The sequence below is a fragment of the Elephantulus edwardii genome, unplaced genomic scaffold (genome assembly GCF_000299155.1).
Source record: "Elephantulus edwardii isolate Elephantulus edwardi_28Jun2011 unplaced genomic scaffold, EleEdw1.0 scaffold00021, whole genome shotgun sequence".
Taxonomy (NCBI): domain Eukaryota; kingdom Metazoa; phylum Chordata; class Mammalia; order Macroscelidea; family Macroscelididae; genus Elephantulus; species Elephantulus edwardii.
In genome coordinates, this window is record NW_006399771.1 from 21241735 (window position 1) to 21246638 (window position 4904).

At 39.2% G+C, this 4904-nt stretch overlaps 1 pseudogene; it reads right to left on the bottom strand.

Annotated features, from left to right (window-relative positions):
- Positions 1–1435: 1435 nt before the first annotated feature.
- LOC102874523 overlaps positions 1436–4904 on the bottom strand; it is a 30980-nt pseudogene continuing 27511 nt past the window's right edge.

Genomic DNA, 4904 nt, shown 5'->3' on the forward strand with positions numbered 1-4904 from the left:
AAACAGATTCATCCTGGAAAGGGCTTAAACTGGGCTGCTCCTTGGAGGCAAGGATTCTGAGGCTTTGTGTGACATATTTTGGTCATGTTATAAAGAGAGGCCTGTCCTTGGAGGAGGAGGGTGGAGGGCAGGTGCAAGAGGGGCCTTGTAGGAGGTGGATTGATTTGGTTACTGGGGTAATCGAGATGGGTGTGTGGGAGACCGTGAGATTGGCACAGGACAGAGAGGAGTGCAGGGCTGTTGTACATAGGGTCACTATGAGTCGCAAGCGATTTGCCGGCACATAACAACAACAACTGGGTTATTTGTAAGTCATTTATTTTATAGTTTGGAAAACTTGAGGCTAGCTTACTTACTCATAATTTCAGCTGTGTGGTAGTCTGAAAATCGTTCATTCATAGAAATGTATGGACTTTATAAAGAAAAACATGGCATCAGAATTAGAAAAAGACTCATCAGCAATCTTTCCTATGCAGATGACACAACTTTGCTTGCAGAAAAATGAGGAGGACTTGAAACAATTGCTGCAGAAGATCAAACACTGCAGCCTTCAATATGGACTGCATTCTCACCACTGGACTGATAGGCAACAAACATAATGGTAGATGGAGAAAAGATTTAAGCTGTCAACAACTTCATCTTCCTTGAATCCACAATCAATATACTTGGTACTAGCAATCAGAAGTTCAGGAGACATATTGCACTGGGCAAGTCTGCAGTCAGGGATGTCTCCAAATTACTGAGGAGCATTGATGGTAGGTTAATGACTTAGGTGCACCTGATTCAGATCATGGCCTTTTCAATCACTTGCTATGCATCAGAGAGCTGGACATTTAATAAGGATGACAGAAGGATTGATGCCTTTTAACTGTGATGTTGGAGGAAAGTACTGGATATGCTTCATGGACTGCCAAAAGAACAAATAGATGTGTCTTGGAAAAGGTGAAGCTAGATTTCTCCTTGAAAGTAAGGGTGGTGAAGGTACAACTTGCATACTTTCGGCATGTTGCTAGGAGAGGCTGTTCTTGGAGAAAAACATCATACTTGAAAAGGTGGAAGAATAGCGAAGGAGGGGGAGACACTCAGCCAGTTGGATAGACACTGTGACTGCAGGGCTCGAGTGTGTCAGATTGTGAGGTTGGCACAGGATAGGACAGGATTCATATCTGTTACTCATATGTTAACTATGAGTCTTACTTATGGCACCTAACATTAACAACATAGACATGTGAACAGTAAAGATGAGCTGAGCTCGTACATTCAGGAAGCTGCAATTTCCTCTTTTAGGAAGTTGACGTTTCTTCATTTGTATAAAGGGCTTCACTATTAGAGTACATTTTTTTCTCACATATTTATAAATTAGATATATATCAAATTGTTACATTTTTCCCATTTTTTATTTTGAAGAAAAGCAGTATATGAATGATTTTTTTCATTATTGTTCCATAAGAGCTAAATTAGGGTATTTGTTATTTATTAAAATAGTGCTTACAAACAACAACAATTACAAACGTTAGTATAAGAATTATTGATAAAAGAATGAGAACGAGAGAAATATATCGGTTACGTATGTATATCCGCCAGCCTGGATACTTAAGAGAGTAGTAGTAACCTATAAATCAAACATAGAATATTGTATCAGACATTATTTCTTATAATATAGTGGCAAATTGACTTACGTTTTAAAGAAACAATGTATTATTATATACATACTTGTGCCATCTCGCTTTTGGTTGGCTGTAAAGTCAAAGAAAAGAAGAAAAATTTCAGAAGTGTGGATAATAGGCTTTAATTTGTTTTTTTAAAGCTAAGTCTCAGTTTATCATCTTTAACACTTTGGCTATATTACCATAATTATCAAAGGTTAATTATGTATCATTTTTATGATTCTTCGTGCTACCTGTACTACACTTATTTAATAGAATTGCTGTTTATGTAAGAAACCGTCAAAATAAGGTGCTTGTTATGTTGCTAAATTGCCATTCTTTTATGTGTCAGAGTAGAATTGTCCATATTGATTTCAGTGATGCATAGTTGAGCTGTAAATCAAATTAAAAATGCATTGCCTTACGTTGAAACTAAGTGACTCATAGTGGATAATCCAGCAGGTTTCTGAGGCTAAATCACCAGGAAAGAGATTTCCATCTTTCTACCACAGACCTCCTGGTAGATTCAAACCACCAACCAACAAGGCTTGGCCTTTGATGAGCAGCCCAAGTCCCTATAGACGACATTATCAGAGCTCCCCTGGCCCAAGTCCTGAGGCTCATGTCCTTAATCTTTTGATTGGCAGTCAAGGATGTAAACCTTTTGCACTGTTTGGACTCTGAAAACTTACTGGAGTGTCAGCTGTGAGTCATTTCCAACTTAAAGGCAAACAACAGTAACACCGTATCTTATGTGGAAGCAGGTTTTCAGAGGCAGTTAATCCCATGAGAGGAGATTGCCTATCCTTCTCCCACAGAGCAGCTGGTGGCCTCAACCCGCATGCCTTTAGGATTGTAGCACAGCTTCTTGCTGCTAGGCCACCAGAGCTCCAAATACAATTAAGATATTAGTTAAAATTATGGAATTTAAAAATAGGAATTGTTAAATACTCATCATAGTCAATGTTAGCAATTTATTAAAGTAGTTGATTGAAAATAAATTCCTTTTGAGAAGAGTGAAACAGTTTTTGATCATTCAGCCTTGACAGACAGTAGAAAGTCTTTCCACTATTCCAGTATGTACTTAAATTAGTCGGACATATTACTATCTTAAAGTCATAAATATACATTTCCATAACTTGTGTATTTTTTCCTACTGTGACATTCAGAGCACTGGAAAAAAATAAACTCTACATCTTTTTGATGCTTTCTTTAATTAAATGGTAAGCCAACCCCACTCTGTCCCAGTTCTCCATCACTTGGAGTTGGTTGGAACCCCAAAGGAGCTGAGTCTCCAAGTACTCCATTTACAGTGAATTTCCAGTGAAGCTGCTACTCACACTTCTTGGCAAAAACCCCTCTAAACCCAACCAAAACCCAGTTACTGTCAAGTTGATTTTGATTCATGACAGCTCAGATGCTTCCTAATAGAACTGTGCTCCACAGGGTTTTCAAAGGCTGTGCTCTTTCAGTCACATGGGCTTTTCCTCCAAGGCACCTCTTTGTGGATTCACCTTCCAAACTTTTGGTTTAATGGGATAGTTACACACTTTCCCCCTTATATGCGTATCTTGGCTAATAAACCAAATATACCTCTATTGTTGTTATGTGTGGTCTAGTAGACCACAACTCATAGCAACCCTAGTTCTCTAAACCCTACCTTATCCTGAACCAACCTACTGCCTCTGACCCACTTGACCCCATTGCCTCAGTCACTGTGTCAGTTCTTCTCATCCAGGGTCTTACTCTTCTTCACTGGCCCTTTATCCTACCAAACATGATAGCCTTCTCCAAGGACTGGCTCATTCTCACAATATGCCCAGAGTATGAGACAAGTTTAAAATCCTTGCCTACAAGGAATAACCTGGTTTCGCCCTCTCCAGAACAGACCTTTTTGTTCTCTTGACAGTTCATGGTATTTTTAATACTCTTCTCCAGGACCGAAATTCAAGGCATTGATTCTTCTGTCGTCCTTAATCACTGTTGAATTCTCAGATGCATAGCAAGCAATTGAGAAGACCGTGGCTTAGACGACTAGGGGAGCTCTGGTGGCCATCGATTGCTTGGATTTCCTAGGAGAGCTCTGGTGGGCAAGTGAGTGCCAAAGGCGTGCAGTTTGACTCCACCAGCTGATCCACAGGGAGAGGATAGGCAGTCTCCTTCCATGCAGTTCACTGCATCTGAATGCCCACTGGAGGATCAAGATGATATTTTTAACAACATCAGTCTTTTCTCCATCTGTCATAACGCTGCCTGCTGGTCTGGTGTTGAAGATTTTTATGTTCTTGATGTTGAGATGCAATCCTTATTGAAGGCTACAGTCCATGGTCTTCTGCACTAATGCTTCAAGTCCTCCTCAGTTTAGGGCAGCAAGGTTGTGTCATCTGCATTACTCTCAATGTTGATAATCTTCCTCAAGTCCTGATGCCATAGTATTCATAAAGTCCTGTCTCACAAATGTTCTGTTCAACATATAGATTGCTCCTACCTAAAAACACCTTATGCCATGGTATACTCTACTCATTTTGAGAAAGAAATGTTGATTCAGTCTTCACAGGTCTCTTTTGAATGAAAAATGTTTTCTAGAAAACCAGTAAATCTTTTTTGCACCAATGTCAGGTAAGAGTAACTATTATTAAAAGTTTTATTAATTGCAACCCTTTTATGTAATCACAAGTAGAACCACAAAGTGTAGAATTCTTTTAATGACTTTGATACACTGGAGAACATTATGCTGAGTGAAATATCCCAGTCACAAAAGGACAACTATTGCATGGTGCCACTGTGGTGGAACGGGACTGACCTTGGGGTTGGGGAGAGACTGAGTAAGATGGGTTCAATAATGTATATTGCACTGAAACAGAGGAAGGAGAAAATTGTTTAAAAGAGATATGTGATTAGCTATTTCTGTCATGACAAGAGTCTAGAGCGATGGCTACATGGTGGAGTGGACCTAGGGGAGGGTTTGTAAAACAATGAAAGAATCTTTTCTTTTACTTTTCCAAGAGGGTAGTGTTCTGGGGTGGAGGGGGGAGCCTTGGGAGGGAATAAATCTACAACAATGAATGCATTAAAATCCTAAGCCTCTGTAAATTTTCACTGAGATTAATAACAAATTTAAATTAAAAAAAAGAATTAAGTTAGAGTAAGGATGGCAATGGATTTATAACTGCTCAAGCTAATAACACTATATTGTGGCATGGAGGAGGAGCAGTGGAAATGTATCCACATTTACATTCCTCTTACCAAAACCATTTA